The sequence below is a fragment of the Podarcis raffonei genome, chromosome 12, assembly GCF_027172205.1.
Source record: "Podarcis raffonei isolate rPodRaf1 chromosome 12, rPodRaf1.pri, whole genome shotgun sequence".
In the NCBI taxonomy this organism is placed as follows: domain Eukaryota; kingdom Metazoa; phylum Chordata; class Lepidosauria; order Squamata; family Lacertidae; genus Podarcis; species Podarcis raffonei.
The window spans coordinates 40,587,602-40,604,738 of NC_070613.1; the positions used below are offsets into that span (position 1 = coordinate 40,587,602).

General features: G+C 38.9%; 1 protein-coding gene across 11 annotated transcripts in view; it reads right to left on the bottom strand.

The window, feature by feature from the left end:
- The window catches only part of ZNF385D (zinc finger protein 385D), a 551,565-nt gene that overhangs the window by 321,656 nt on the left and 212,772 nt on the right, over nt 1–17,137 (bottom strand). For 4 of the 11 annotated variants that reach the window (XM_053409980.1, XM_053409979.1, XM_053409978.1 and 1 more), the window contains one exon: nt 11,912–12,024. The exons of the other annotated variants lie outside the window; for them this stretch is intronic. The gene's annotated coding sequence lies outside the window, so the exon portion shown is untranslated. The remainder of the gene's footprint in view (nt 1–11,911; nt 12,025–17,137) is intronic. 11 annotated transcript variants of the gene reach the window in all.

Sequence of the window (17,137 nt, forward strand, 5' to 3'; positions counted from 1 at the left end):
TTTTAAAACAACAAGACTGTAAGAATATTTGCTAACACCAAATCTGAAGGAGATACCACCACATTCTCTTCTGTTCAGTCAGAAAGCATTCAATGGCAATATCTATCAAAATCAGACGCTCTTAAACTCTTCCACATACAACGTTAGTCCACGATTGAAGCTGCTGTAAAGAAACACTTTAATCAACTAAGAATCACATTAAATTGCCTTCTGGAATATTCACAAAGGTATTGTTTTTAGAGTAAGTGCCAAGGCTCAGTCTGAGCTTCTTAGCAGGCAGCTTTGCTTTACTAGTACACATCTCATTTATACTGAAAATGCTAAAGTACCTGGCAGCTGCTTGACATGCAAGATTCTCAGGCACACAAGGCAAGCTACATTATTGCACTGTGCTGGCAAATAGCATCTCCACCATTTTGGGTAATGAGAAGTAATTTTTCAGTCACTCACTCTTTGCAGGCACTTGGAACCTTCTTTTCAACAACGACAAACAAGAAAAAGGGGCTTTCTTCTTGGCTGCAGTTTGTGCTACATATGTTTTGCCCAAAGGTTCATTTTTGTAGCTATTTTAAAATTCCATTTGGTTACTTATGAGATATCTGAGCCTGGATTAAAAGCACTCTTTTTACATTCTGGCATTTTTCTTTTCAGTTCCTTTTTGGAGTCTGATAACACAGTGCATTTTTAATACTCCAGACCTGGCTGCCTATAGCAGTCTACACAATTTTTTAACAAGAGCAGAGCAGAATTGCAGCTGTTCAGGACTAATTTAGACCTTTAATTTCTCTTCATGCTGTAAACCAGGGCTAGCCAACATTATACCCTCCAACAGATGCTGTTGATTACAACTCTCGGTCCCAGCCAATTGCCAGGGATGATAGGGTTTTTGTACACAACATCTGACGGACACCACATTACCTATACCTGATGTAAACATTAGTATAACTTTATAACACTTAAGTTTAAAATAAGGAAACACTCCAGTCTTTACAGTAGCAGATGGTGAGAGGGGAATTAACCTGTCATTGTTCATAAAAGTCTATAGGTTAAAAGGAGGACAGTGACTGATTTAGACACATGTGGGAATGGTTTCAATATGGTATTCCTCATAGGATGGTTTAAGTACTCAATTTCTCCTGTTTCTCTGTATCTATCTCATATGTAGATGAGAAACTGAACTATTCTTCCCTGTGGCTGTGGGTGAGGAATTTATAGGTGGGTCATGGTGCAAAATGTAGAGTGGGATTTGCAACTATGAAAGAAGAGATTAAAAAATCTGCATCCAACTGCAGTGAAAGTGGGATGGAGAGACATAAGGGTTAAGGTAAGAGACACAGAGAGTTTTTGGGAGCCCATTCTTGGTAAAATAGTAGGTGTGGTCACTTGCCAGTTGAGCGGAAATAGAAGAATGTGGTCCTCTCAGTAGAGGGACAGAGGCACTGGAAGTTATTTTTGAAGGAAGCTGTACTCTTCCCCCCCCCCCCGGCTTTCACTTTGTTTCCAATCTTTCCTTTCCTTTCAGCTCCAACATGTTCACAGTGGTAATAGTTCCCCATGTCCATGAAATAATGACAACTACAGATCAAAATAAATAATTTTTATCGCAGAAGAAATAGAAATTGAGTGGGAGGTTATTGCTGTTTCTATTATCTCTTACATGTCACTGCATCCAAATAACTCTTTTCAACTGAAATACATTGTTTGGCCCAAATTTTAGGTCCCACAGAGGTGATGTGTGTGCAATGTTCCTATTACTTGATCTGCAAACTCTCACAAACAGCAGTTACAGATGCATTCATTCCAGTTAAGCAGCCAAGCTTTGTAGAAAAATGCCATAACCCTTAGAGATTTGATGCTACTATTAATGTAAAGTAAATGCATTAATTAATTAATTAAAATGAAAAGGAGAGAGATCACTTTCTGCCCTTAGAATATGGAATGGACATTAGTACGGCATAGCTGTTTTGCTGTACTATCTTCTCCATCCTGAAACAAGCCTCCAAACCTGATGCCAGAATTGCACAAAGAGCTCGATATATACAAGTCTCTACACAGACATAGTAATAAAACTGTGTCATCAAGTATGAACAAGGGGACACACAGTATGGTTGTCAGGGGAACGATGACTTTGAACTTCTTGACTTGTGAGTATAAATCTCAACAGTACAGCTGCCTTAATATAGCTCTTTGCATTTAACAAGCTCAGGTTTACAAATAAGAAGTCACTGCAACGGCAGACTGTTCTCCAAAAAACACTCCCAGCAAGTGAAGTTCATAAATGCAGGCTCACAGATGTGCAGTATAAGCAAAACCACTTTAATTGCAACAGTCCTTGGGGGTTGAAATGGTTCAAAAGGAGGAATGGTTGTGCAACCAAAGATGACTGCCACATTGCACACCACAAAAAGATGTACTGCAAGAGTACAAAGACGGGTATCTTAGCCATTTCTTGTTATTACACAAAATTTGCCTTTGCTGCTACCATATTTACTATAGTGTGACAATTTATCATTTTTAGATTCAAGAATAACTAACTTTGCATGTCTTGTGGCACCTTAAACACAAACTGGATGATTAAGGTTTCAAGAAGTATAATGCAAACTTATCCTCATTTGGCATACATATGGAAACAGGGGTATAAGAAATAGGGGAGAAACTACTTATAAACACTTATAGAGAACACACTACGAGCCCCTCAACCAGGTATCTTCTTGCTACTATCCAAAATGCACAAGGTAAGCAAACTTGGGTGCCTCATTATTTCCTGCAACTGATATAACAGCACTGCAGTTATTTGCTGAACATCACTCACTTAGTAAGGAAACTATAGTCTATTAACTAGTCCATTGAATACCATTCTGATGTAATGGCTCTCTGTGATATTTATATATAAAGATAAAATTCAGGCAACCAGAACTGTTCTCCCTGATGATACCATGGTATATACCTGGAAGTTTAAGCAGGCTGGAAGTAATTGAATAGAATGGTTGGGCACCATGCCCAAGTCATGTACAGCAGTATCCTGCCAAGGAACTGTGGCTGGAAAAGGTGGGGAAACTCAAGGATGACCTATGGAGATCCCTGTGACAGTAAGGCTCCTTTAAGACCTGGGCTTGAGGAAACAAGGGGTTAAGGGGAGTGGCCAGCTGCAGGGAATGGAATGGCAGAAGCAGGGAGGCTAATTATGATTCAGGTCTATTGTTGTCAGCTTACAACAGTTTGTGGCTTTGTTCCCCAATACTTTACAAGGAACAATACCATCCCCACCTAAGCAGAAGTGCACACATGAAAGGGAATAGATCATGCTCATCATCTATAAAATGCATATAAGTGAATGAAGCGCTATTTTGAGCAGGCAGTACTATCATTAGGTTGTCTGAGCTACAAAGTAATGAATACAGTTTGATAGCGAAGGTCTGACATGGATTATTTGACTGATGTAATGATTACAGTATTAAAAACAGGCTGATTGATAGAAAACAAAATCTATGTGCTTCTTACTTGCAAATAATTGAATAAATACCAATGCTTTTCAATGAATGTGCTCCGGAGGACATTGCTATGGTTGGCTGCTGCCAGCGATAACTCCAGTTACAGTGTGGGTTGTACCTTAGAATTTATAGGAGACCATTTGAGTGCCAACTGACCAAACTGGGCACTGGTAACTGGGAAATATAATGATTTGCACATCCTAGTTTTGCACATCTTTTTATATTCATGTCCAATATATCATAAGATGAAAAGTTGTGCATTTTGTCTCCTGTTCATCAAGGATACATGGGGTGTATATACTCCAGAAATGGCACGGGGGAAGGTATTAAAGATACACAGGACTGCAACTTCAATGTGATTTGCTTTTACTTAAAAATAATAATGCATGGGAGTCCAAGTCAAGGCTCTCCCAAGGTCATTTCTAGTTTGAGCCCAATGATGCCTTTTCATCTGGAAAGCGTCATTTGTGAAAGCCTCATGATAAATAATGTGCATCCTGCATACATTTGTGGAAAATGCCCTTTGCTAGTGCCTCAACCCTTATCTGATTTTGCTACAGGGTAAATATAAATGGGGTAGCCAATCACAGAACTCCCAGTTTGGTCAAATCCAGTTTGGTTCCAAGTATTGCACGCAACCTGATTTGAAGCCTACAACAAAACTAAAAGACATCTGAAGGCAGCCCTATATAGGGAAGTTTTTAATGTGTGATGTTTTACCATGGTTTGATAATTTGCTGGTGCAGAATACCCTCAAAACCTTGTACACATGCACACATATACATGCACCCACACTTACTTCCTGGGTGACTTACTTTTGTCACCGTTCCCTGATTCCCCTCCCACCATTGGGTCTTGCCCAACAGTCTGACAGGAGTTTTAGAGAAACTAAACAGACTTAATTTTCAGTCCAAAAGGTCAATTCACCTAATGAGAATGCAAGTTGGGCTGAACTGTGCATCTGACTTCTTCATCACAACCATATACTAACTAAAAATGTGTTTCTCTTCCACCACAGCCATATACATTCATGCATTACTTTTTTCATTATACTACTCTGAAATGTTTAGGACGCAGTTATGACCTTGGATGACAATGGAGTTCAGACACCACCTCCACAGCTCTAGCTTTGTGAAAATTCGTACAATCAAGAAACTGATTGAAGAAACCACCTTTTCACAACATCATCATCTTGGTCCTGGTGGTTGAAAATTGACGGCACAAAGATGTTGAATAGCTGGAGAGGCGCACAAGTCACCTTTCAGCTTAGTGCACTAATCTGGAGGTGAAGTGCGAAAACATAAGTTGTCAACATGAAATAACAAGCACCATCAGGAAAGAACGATAGAAGCATACCTGTTTTCATTTGGGATGTTCTCTTAAAGAGATTAAATACAGTGTGTGAAAGTTCTTTTGGAACATTTTTTTTGGGGGGGGGGGAAATCCCATATTAAAAATTCAACTCTTTTTCCTGTAGGAAAGACTGACATTATTTCATGTAATAAAAATTCCAACTAGCTGCAAGTTACCATTCCAGTGTGTGTGTGTGTGTGTGTGTGTGTGTGTGTTGCTTTCATCCCAAATCAGGGAGCAGCATACGAAAACAGAATATAGACTATAATACAGGTAAAATTCTAATAATCAACCTGTGGCAATCTTTCTTTCAGAGGCCTGTTATGTTTTGGACATTATGTCTCTCTTAGCACATGTCTCTCCCTACACCACAGTGTTAGTTCCATGCAATATAGAGATCAAGGGGACCTAGAAGAACCCTGAGTGCTGTGGATAATAAAAGCCCAAGAATTAAAAGGGAAACTGCCTAGGAAATCCTTGCGTTTCACATGTTCGGACCTCCTGATTCACATGACCTCCTGATTCACTGCAATCTCCTTCACTTCTCCTAACCTTGTAATAGGTGATATTTGTTTTACACTTTCTCTTCCTCTCCCCAGTTCTCAGAGCACACACTCTGCCTTGCATCGGTATGTATCTTCTTCCAACACCCTTCTTTATCCTAATTCAGCTCCATATATGCCCTTCTGGCATCTTATCACCTAAATTTAACATCAGGCTATCTCTGCCTTTACTACCCTTTAGCACAAACCGAACTGCTTGTCCAGTTGGAATACTGCCCCTATGATCAATGTTTTATTGCAATCTTCGTATTTTACAATAATTCGTATATTCTCTGTGCTTTATTTAAACATAATTATGCAGAGCAGAAAGAAACAATGCTAGAAAATTCAACATTGGCATAGGTTTCTGCAATAACAGCTTATATAGCATTATAGTATTCTGAGACTTCACGAGGAATCACAGATTAGTTAGGTCAAAATATTTAATTGCAATTCATTCTTATGAGTGTAAGAGTGCAAGGCAGAGCAGCACCAGAAAATTATTTGAGATCTGACAGTGAGGATGTTCATCTATCGATGTTCCCTTGCCCTACAGGAATAATAAGGCCACTTGAATGCAGCTGGGTGCAATTACAACAATTTAAATAGCAAATTTTGATACATTAATTGCAATTATTTGAATGGCTAGATTAATGTTGAAATCTGAGCATGCAGCCTCTCAATCTTTACTGCACATGACACGATTTAAAGTAGGGAATAATTAACAAACATGTTTAAACTATGTCCAATTAAGCAGCTTTGAAGCCTTTAAAAAAATACTTTCAAGTTTGTTCTACATATCAGCTAACTAGAATGGGGAAAAATGCAATATAATTCAAATTAAGAATCTGTTCAGCAATATCAATTTTATTAATATCATATTGCTGGGTTTGTATGACACCCTATGTGTTTACAGTATATCCCAACGAGCCAACCCCTAAGCCCAAGAAATATGTTGGAATATGAATAAATAGTATTTTATTATGGAGAAACACTGGGTGATATCCAACAAAGTCACACTCAAGAGGTTTCACACTCTACTCAATGAGTCTGCTTCAAGTACAGCTAACATTAGTATGGTTATCACCCAGTTCTATTATTTGTACAGTAACAATATTTTTTTTCTAAAAATGAGAAATAGTATTGTTACAACTTAAAGACTAAGACATTTAGTGCAGTCCATTAAATAACAGCTCTCTGGTGTTTCCATGACCCCAGTCCTCTTGCTAGGGGAGGCGTCAGTCATTGTCCTCTCATGAATAAGCTAATCTCTGCTTAAATGCCAGCCCATATGAATTGCTATGTAACATTGACCTCTAAAGTGTTTATTTAAAAAAAATTGATTTGCTCCACTTCCAGCTTGTAAAGAGGTCAGATTTACTCTAACTGCACTTTTGAGAGTGGATTCATACATTTCTTTCTTCACTTAGGTCTGGTTCATACACAAAGTGGGGTTGCTGTGTGCAGGCTCCCACTCCAAAGTGGTAACCTCTGGAGCTAAGTGGGTCAGGCAGATGATTCAGTCTCACATCAGCCTCACTGACAAATCAAAGAGAAAGATAACACTGTTTTAAATAACCACATCTCTTCTGAGCGCCGTGCAGTGTCCAGTTCCAAACGTTATGACTGCAGGTAGGTTTCTAACTAGGTCTTATTCTTAAGCAAGCAATCTGCTCACAGTATTTAGCAACAATAATTCTACATGCATAAGGTGGTGAAATGTCCTTCTTTACAGAAGGCAATCTTCTCTTTGAAGGAGTCCTCCGTTTAAACCAACTGTCCAGTCTAATTATGGCTCAAAAGAAACATAAGAAGGAAGTACAAGGGCCTTCAAGTATCCTTCCAACAGTCAGCACCTAGAAAGCAGACTGAGGAGGCACACAAGTCATAGTCTCCCCCACTATGATGCAAAACACCCTATTTCAATTTAAAATTACAGTCATTATTGCTAAATTTGTACAAATTAACAAATAAATTAGCATATGCAAATATATGACCTCTTTTATCCCTTTTTTGTTGATGCATTTCCTTATTTTTGAAAATGTGTAAGGGCTAACCCTACCAGCACTCTAGAGCTTCGCTGATCACAGATAATAGAAGTTACAATGGTTGAACATAAGAGCTAAGACCTTGAACTTGAGAATAAACTACTTCCACACACAAAAGGGGAAAGAAGCATCCCAAAGTAGAATGTACAGTCTAGATCATTGGGAAGAATTATTATTATTATTATTATTATTATTATTATTATTATTATTATTCTCTTCATTGTACATGCTGTTTTACAAAGCAGTCTAGGCAAAATTGGAAGGCTCATTCTTCAAGAAACTTGCTGTTTGAAATTTGACAATGGTAGAAATAAGAATGGGAAGCAAGAGGAGGAAAGGAGATGCAAGGGTAAAAATTGATATTCCAGCCTTGCATAAGATAGAAGTGGGATTTCAAAAAGTATTCCAATGCATACATTTCTTTTTTTGTACAAAAAGCAATAGCTTTGATGGCACATCATTAAATATTATATATGCCTGCTTAGTATTTAAACACTGCAATGTATATGTTTATATTTCTATGAAGGATTTTGGAATGCTAATGCTCTTGTAATGCAAACATTTCATCCATTTGGAGCCATTTTATTTCTCTCTACATCCAATTACATTCCCTGTAAGTACTCTCTACAAGAGACAAATTTTTATGTAAATTTATTTGCAGTTCAGGATTGTGCTAAATAATTGCTAACAGAAATGTATTATTTAGCTGCAGGCTATCTTACTGCATTAGAATTAAACAGTAACTGTTGCTCTTTCAGCAATGGCAAGAAACACCAGGCTGATGTCAACATCACTTGGATTGCCATTATCATGGTTTCAAAGTAAATTTATATCTCTACCTTTCTGGTTCATGGAAGGAAAATTGGTTATTTCTAGAAGTCCCCAGGTATTTTCAGCCTAACGGCATAGGAGGTAGGGATTCTCAGCTTATATTTTTCCTGGTATTTTAATTAAGCATATTTTTATTAGCCATGATTATACTATTATTATACTGTGCAGGGACGCGGGTGGCACTGTGGGTAAACCCTCAGTGCCTAGGACTTGCCGATCGCATGGTCGGCGGTTCGAATCCCCGCGGCGGGGTGAGCTCCCGTCTTTCGGTCCCAGCTCCTGCCCACCTAGCAGTTCAAAAGGACCCCCAAGTGCAAGTAGATAAATAGGTACCACTTTATAGCGGGAAGGTAAACGGCATTTCCGTGTGCTGCGCTGGTGCTGGCTCGCCAGAGCAGCTTCGTCACGCTGGCCACATGACCAGGAAGTGTCTCCGGGCAGCGCTGGCCCCCGGCCTCTTAAGTGAGATGGGCGCACAACCCTAGAGTCGGACACGACTGGCCCGTATGGGCAGGGGTACCTTTACCTTTTTATACTATTATTTTACTTAGGATTTCACTGTTAAAGTAATAAACATGTTGTATTGATCCCTTAGAATTTTTGAGAGGCTAAAAATATTTCCTGATTGATGGGGCAGACTTCAAACGGTGGTGTTGGTGAATCAGCACATGTAGTCTGGCCATAGAAACCACTATACATGTTGTTTGGACTACTGTAGTGCATAGTAATGTTATTTGCACTACATGGGGCTACATTTCAAGGACATGCCCTCCAACATTTCTCCGATGAGAATGGGAATGTCCTATTCCATTAGCAGTAGTAGTAGTAGTAGTAGTATGTTTTAGGACTACAATTCCCATCATCCCTGACCACTGGGCCTGTTAGCTAGGGATGATGGGAGTTGTAGTCCCAAAACATCTGGAGGGGCGAGTTTGGGGATGCCTGCTTCAGATGGCTATGGGGTCGGATAACTCCATACTTTCCAACATTTCTCCGATGGAAATAGGGACGTCCTAAGGAAAAGAGGGACATTCTGCGATCAAATCAGAAAGTGAGACAGCATCTCTAAATCTGGGACTGTCCCTGGAAATTACAGACACTTGAAGGGTATTCAGAAACTTCAGAATACCCTTTAAGAATTCTGCAGCCAGAACACTGACCAGGGCCAGTCTTACAGCTTTACTGGCTGGGTCCACATCTGGACACAATTTGAAGTACTGATTATGACCTACAAAGTCCTACATGACTTGGGACAGGGTTACTTTTTTATTTTATTGTATTTTGTCACATTTCCAGTGTTGTTTACCGTTTTTATCTCCCTGCTTATAAACTTGTATGGTGCTCCTAATATGCAATACTGTTTTAAAGACAAAATGGGCTTTATTACTGTATATATTGAGTTGGTGTGTTTTAGTGATTCTGTAAGCCACTTAGGATTTATTTATAAAGAGAAGTGAGGTAGACATTTCTTTATAAATAAATGCCTAGGCTGCAGAGCTCTGATCACCCAGAACTGATGCACCCCTTATTTGTGTCAACCAAAAAGCAATGTCTCAAAATCCTAGAAATATGACTTGTGCTTTTTGTGAGTAACTACAGCACTGTAAGAGTTAGAGAATCCCTTTATTTTAAGTGGACAATAATATTACAGCCTCAGAAAAATACTGTGTTGCACAGTCCTTAATTTTTTTTATACCTGCATTATATTCACAAAGTATTTCCTCCCTCAAAAGAAAGTTGAACCACACACAATGGCCCTGAACTCCACAGCCAGGAACTAGCCAAACTTTCTGCACTGAAATGGCCTGTTTAATTTATTTTGATGAGTACTTTATCCCCAATCAAACAGGAAAATGGTCCAAAAATTAAAGATCTGATTAATGCTTTCTATGACGTTAAAACAACTCCTAAATATTAATCAAATCTTAAGGACAAGCATTTAGTTATTCTCAAAACTCATAACGAAGCACCTGCAGTTTGTAAGAGGGAAAATAATAATTATTAAAGCCTATGAGTTACAGAGGGTGCTTTGATTAGTCTGAGACTTTTTTCCCCTTCTGCCTTCTGTAATCAAGTTAATTATTGCATGCAATAACTCCTGTAAGGATTACACTGTATTTAACAAAGCAAGCCTTGTGCGTGGGTGCTTATTAATTATGACAGCTCCCTGCAAAGCCCTGTTACTAGTTAATGCTTTATTCTATAAAGAGATGTCTCCTACTTCAGAATCTAGTTCTGTCTCAATTTGCTTCTGAAGATATTGGCATTACACCAACCAGTTGTCTAAGTCAGTTTTAGCTTGATTCGAGGGGTGGGGCAGCGGTGAGGGGAGTCTGGAAAACTCAAATTCACATTGAAAAGAAAACAAGGGGTGGTTCTTGTTTTTGCTCACCAACCAGTTAACACTGTCCTGTTCAAAGAACCAGTAAATCACTTCAAAATGTTTCATGAACTTGACCTATCCATTTCAAAATCAACAATATATTTTAATCAATAGGGTCCAGTTCTGCATTGACAGCATCTAATTTCTTTGCATAAGGCATGTGTGGTGAGGCCTTACTCCAAGCAAGGCACAGGCAAACCTGGCCCTCCAGGTGTTTTGGGACTACGATTCCCATCATCCCTGACCCCTGGTCGTGTTAGCTAGGGATGATGGGAGTTGTAGTCCCAAAGCATCTGGAGGGCTGAGTTTGCCTATGCCTGCTCCAAGCCAACCTGACATTCAGCAACAGCAGCCAGAGACCTGAGGGCTGGCTGAAGGACAACCGTAATTCCCAAGGATGATGGAGGGGCTGGCCCATGGCATAGTCACTAGCTGCCTGTGCCATGTGCTCTTTACCCAGCCTGCCCCACCACCCACACCACACCATACCATCCCCTACCCTGCACCACTGCGATTGGGGCCACTAATCCTGTGAGCAGTCTGGTTGTTGCATTTTCCACTAGCTGAAACTTCTAGACCAGATGCAAGGGCAGCCTCACAAAAAGTGCAGTAATCAAGCCTTGAGCTTACCAATGCATGGACCACTGCAGTCACAACTGAGCACCAGCCCAAACTGGTAGAAAACACCTCTTGACCACAAAAGGTAACTTGGGCTTCTAGTGACAGAGATGGAGTACCCCACTATGTACCTGCTAATCAGGAGTGCAACTCTGTCCCAAACAAGCAACTGATCTATGTCCCAGGTAGACAAATTGATTTAGCAGTGCCAGAATCAATAACAATTGTGTGTGTATGTGTGTGTCTACCATCAATAATATAATCATCACAGTCTGTACCTTCTGCATTTCCTTTCCTTCTGATCTCATTCTTTACAACACACACACACACACACACACACACACACACAACTCAGGATAAGACTTCATGCATCTAATGAAACTGACTTTCATGTGGTCCATTCTAAGATACACAATTTGTTGGTCTCTAAGGAGTTGTTTTTCTGCAACAGAGAAGCATAGCCATTCCTCTGGGAATTATTAACAATGTGTATCCTTCTAAATAGTCATGTCAATTGACAACAATGTGTACATGGTGAGGCACAGAGCCTTTTCAGAGTGTTTTCAGAAAATAGTTCAAAATCTTGCAGGCCATATGTTATCATCAGTTTGGCAGCATGGATGGCACAAATATTCTTTTACTCACATGTTTATTGTGTTGGCAGCTGCCTCCCTGCTTAATTTACTGGTATGCTTCCATCCTGTCTTGTTACGAAGGTGCATGCACCTCGCTCTCAAGCCTTCCAGAGTATTCGTTTCCTGTAATGAAAAACAAGAGTGGTGCTTTTGCTGTCCTTACATCTTACTGTGTCTGTATCTTCTTAGCCTGCAAGGAATTCCTTGCACCTGCTGAAGGCCCCCCCCCCCGAAAAAACTCATATTGAATGTACCTACATTTACTATGGTTTAGGTACAATTTTATATGACTGATGACTGCAGATGCGCAAATGCATTTTCAATGCTCAAGTCTCTCCATCCAGCTCATCACTGGTTTTCCTCTTTTATCCTCATGATAGTACTTACCATAAAATACCTAATCTCCAAAGTACACCAGTACTGAAAGGTTAAAGGAGTGGACGGGGGGGGGGCAATATCCCTTCTATGTTTTCAGAAACACCCGTATCTGTGTCTATATTTGTTATAGTCTCTATGTTGATGTTGAGTATCTTCTGTTTGGTTTGGATCATAACGTAACAGCATAAACGTCTTGCCAAGTCAGCCCATGCAATCCAACATTATGTATGTGCTTACAAACTGGCAGGTGCTGACAAAGGAAAGTCAAAAGCAGGTCATGGTAGTGAAAACCATTGTCCTGGTCCTCCATACAGGAAAGTAGTGCCTTTCAAAGGGAGGCCCACTTGTCTTTTGCTTTTGTTAAATAGAAAAAGTGGGTGGTTTGAGTGTTCCTAATGGTGCAAATTAACCAACCATGCAATCCACTGTTTTGTATATAATTCCATTTATGTTTACTTAATTTACCTGAATTTGGAACTCTTCCTTGGAATTGTTTAAAAGCTGGAAGAGTAGGATGGTTCATACAGCAGTAAGCCAGAAATATATGCATTTTGTAGTTTAATAATCAGGTTTCAATTTGAAAGGCACACACACACACACACATTTAATTATAAGAATGGATCTTGATAAAAATAGAAAAGTGTAGGGAGCACACAAAATTAGATTTAGTATTTGAACAAATAGGAGAGATTATATTGATTTATCTGTTCATTTCCATATACAATTCAATAAAATGTATCACTTGAAACTTAATGGGAAGGAAAAATACCCTCAGACTTCCACAGGATTGGTGCAAAGTATTTTCAACATGTCAATACCCTGCATTCACTTTATCTAAAGCTTCCTCAGATGCAGCTCTAAGCAAAACAAATTGCATTAGGTAATTAATTTCTTATGCACTGAGCTGAACTTTCAGTTTTGCAGAAATGGTGTATATCAGATACTAATGCCTAAAAACACAAATTAGATATTTATCTGTAAATATTCTGCTCATAACATTGATATTTCAAGCAAGCACTGTGACTCATAAACAAAGTTTATACAAAATCGAAACTAACCTATTTAATAAATGAAACAAATCTGTAGAAGGAAAATATGGCAATTTGCCAGGATTTGGGGGGTTTTTTAATCACAAATTTATTTGAGAAATCCTGTAGAGCCCCAATGGGAGCTTTGCTTCCATTGCAAATAGTTGGCATGGTGGGGGACAATTCTGATTACCATCACAGCTAGGGCAGTGAGTTAAAGCCCCTCTTCCCCCAAACCATGCTGCCCATCCATCCTGGACCCTCCTGTGCCAGCTCTTTGTGAAACTTATATCAGCTACGCGAAGCCAAACTTCAAGATAAACATCTACTTTGCCTTCAAAGGTGCAAAACATAGAGCCAGAAAGATATAGTCCCATAATCTGTGTCGTATCATCTGAGTTGTGGTCTCTATTTATATATCCTAGTGGCTGTGTGTGCAGTGATTTAGTGCAGACATGCCACATTCAGTGCTCTGTGGTTGTGATGTGGGTGTAGCAGTTGTCAACATAGGGTCAGGTCCATCTCAGGTGTGAAGTTATGTCATCACTGGGGTGCATAGATAGCAGGTACTGTGTAGTGAGGTGCTGTGTAGAAGGGCATGAGCAGTGCTTGAACCATGCAGAGTTTCACATGGCTTGAAGCTCTGCAGCTGACAGCAACGGCACTCCAGTAAGGTTCCTCAGGGCCATAAATTGCTTTGCCTGTAAAGAAGCATCGTATCTTAAAGCGTTGTTAAAGTGCCATGACACATGAAACAAGTGAGTGCGCTTTTTTTTTTGCATCTGAGGTCTTATTTAAACTGGGCAATACTTTTTAGAATATTACAAGATATGAACCACAACTTTTACATTTATGTGTGTGTGTTTAGGTTTTTGTTTTTAATTGTTAATGTAAACTGCTTTGAGTTACCACAATTGCTTTCTGTCTGTAACCAAACTTTCTGTCTATAAACACACATTTCACCCAGTTCTGTGTAACTTTCCAAACTGTTTTAATGCAAACAAAAAACGTGTGCAGAGAGGCAATGATGATTAATCCCTATCAATCATTTATCGCTCAAAAAAAAATCACCCCTCCCAGCTAGATACATGAGTTTACATCTTTTTCTCGAGGAGAAAAGGTTTCTCCAAAGTTTCCCCCTGACAACTACTGCTGTGCCTACCCCTGCTTGCTATTTTCACAGACACACACCCCACTTCACATTTTCCTCTGCCTTTCTTGCAGGCAATGGGAAAACCTAGTAAGTCTGAACTGCAAAAAGGGAGAGAAAGATTCCTTTGGTCACTGTGTTCAGTTATTAGGGTGAGCACAACCCCACTGCAGCACAATTTCCCGCCAAGTTCTATAAAGAGAGGGGTGGACAGAGGGGGAGAAGGCTGCTTTCGACATATCTGCACAGGTTCAGCACAGCATAGTTGATCCAAGAACATCCCTTTTAACTTTGTACAGCACATATTACTCTCCACACTGCAGAAGCCAGGATGCATAGGGGAAACAAATTAACCACTGAAAACACACTGATACTGGCTGTATCAGCAAATGACTTCTCAGCTCACTCTCCAAAAATACTGTAACCATCTCACTTTATGGCCTGCCCTGCCAAGAAAAGATTTTCAGTCTGCAAACTTAATCAGGACAGTGAAAATCCAGCTCAATATCAACAACCCCATTAGTAACTAGAGGAAGAGCCAAATGACATCATATTCATGCAGCCAATCATTAGCAGTCTCAAGTTTGAGCCAATCTTATTTTTTTAAATGCATATTGATTGTAAATATAATAATATATATTGTCGTTGCATAGAGAAGGAGGAAATGAATTGTCAAGTTTAAAAATATCAACTCAAATGAATTATTCAAAGATAATACCAGGACCTTATAGTATTAAAATTCTATAGTTTTACCAACATTAAAAAGTAATCACTGTTATTTCAAATTTGTGAAATAAATAAGTTATAATTTACATACAAACACCTGAAATACCAATCGTTATGATCCAGTTGTATATTTCAAATAAATTATATTTCATATTACACACCATCATATTTCAAATTACATCTCTCACCAAAAATCTGTACAATACATAAACATTAAAAAACAAGAAAGGAAGATACATAAAATGTGTGTTTTCTCCCCCCTCCCCCCCCCCATTGCTATAAACTAAACACAACCTACCTTCCACTTGCTATCAACTTTAAAGGATTTTTAAAGAAATTATAACAAGTATTGTGGTAATTTGTATTCCCAACTATTTACTAAGTAATTGACACAATTATGGAACCAACAACTGAAATGTGAGGTTTGGGGAGGAAATGTTTTGCTCACTACAGAAATGTGTTTGTAGTCATTCACATGATCAATAGGCATATGAATAACCATGAATTACTTACAGTAATTTTTACATTGCTCGTACTAGCTTTGGTATCTAGTTACACAAATATGATGACCACAATCCAACTCAGGTTAAATCATGCATACAACTATTGAAATCAATAGGGTTAAGAGCACTTTACTCTGTTCAGTTGCAGCCAATAACGTCCGACAAAATAATCAGTATTGTGCAGTTGTTAGGTTTGGATATTTTATTTTATTTTATTGCTTAACATCAGCAACTAACTAAGCTTTGGTTTAAACTATGGCACATTTACAGTTCTTATTCCTCACTTGATAGACTTCAGCACATTTATTTTATGCACAGTTCATTGATCAAAAATAATTATTTACGAAAAGTATTAATTTAGCTGCAGGATGCAACATGAAAGCAGCTTCCTTAGACTAAGCGCAAAATTAAACCTAAGTGACTGGAACTAACGTTATTTGTCGCAATTATGCTTCACTTTGTTGTAGCTGACATTCATTTTCTATTTTTACACTTCATAACATTTACCAGGGATGCAAGTTCCAAAAATCAATACTAATAAAGTTTGGTCAGTATTTACCCTCGTTTTATCCCAATCAGTTGTGGCCTACGGGCCATGAGGTCCTCAGAGTGCTGGAGAAGTAGTTATGAGTAAAGGAAATAAAATCAAGACTTTGGGGAAAGGCAGTATACCCTTACGTTTGTCAGCATTAATTTAATAGTGCTAGGACATATTTTCAGGGGGTAGAACGTCTAACTCTCAAGCAAACACAATACACCCACACTTCATTTTCACAATAAAGGTTTGCTCAGATTCATTCATGATTCACCCCAGATGATATCTGGCCAAAGGGGAATATATCAGTACTCACTTTACAACTAAAGTAATTCCGTTTTTGTTTGGGTAGGACTGGGGGAGAACTTGCTTGCTGAGCATAAAGGAAAATCCTCCATAATTTCATCTGTAACCAGTTTAGCATTTATCTTTCAGGAGTTGCATGCTCCTGCACACCTAACTTGCCTCTTGGGCCAGCTATAAACAAAACTATTTCTTTTACTCTCATATAAACCTGCATTGGCTCCCACTAGTTATTTGGACGTACATGGCTTTTATGACTATCCCAGGACATGGCTTTTGCTGTTTTTCAGGTTCTCGCTGCAATGCAGTTGAAATGTAAACTTGCTGCCATTCTGTGTTGCTTTCGCAGTGTGAGCAGTACTTCTTTTAGCTGTTTGGCTGCAAGCGCTTACTGCTTAAAATATATGTAGAGTGAATGCGTCATGAAAAGTTAATTTTTAGTCAATAGGATTGTTCCCTGTATGCATTAATAGTCAAATATGGTTATAAGAATAATTTGGAAAGGTTTTTTTTCTTCGTTTTTTTTTAAATATAGCTCTTAGCCAGGAAGGAGCCAAAGCAAATAATGATGAGCAAACATCAGTGTTATTTCAGCCCCAGCCACAAATCTGAG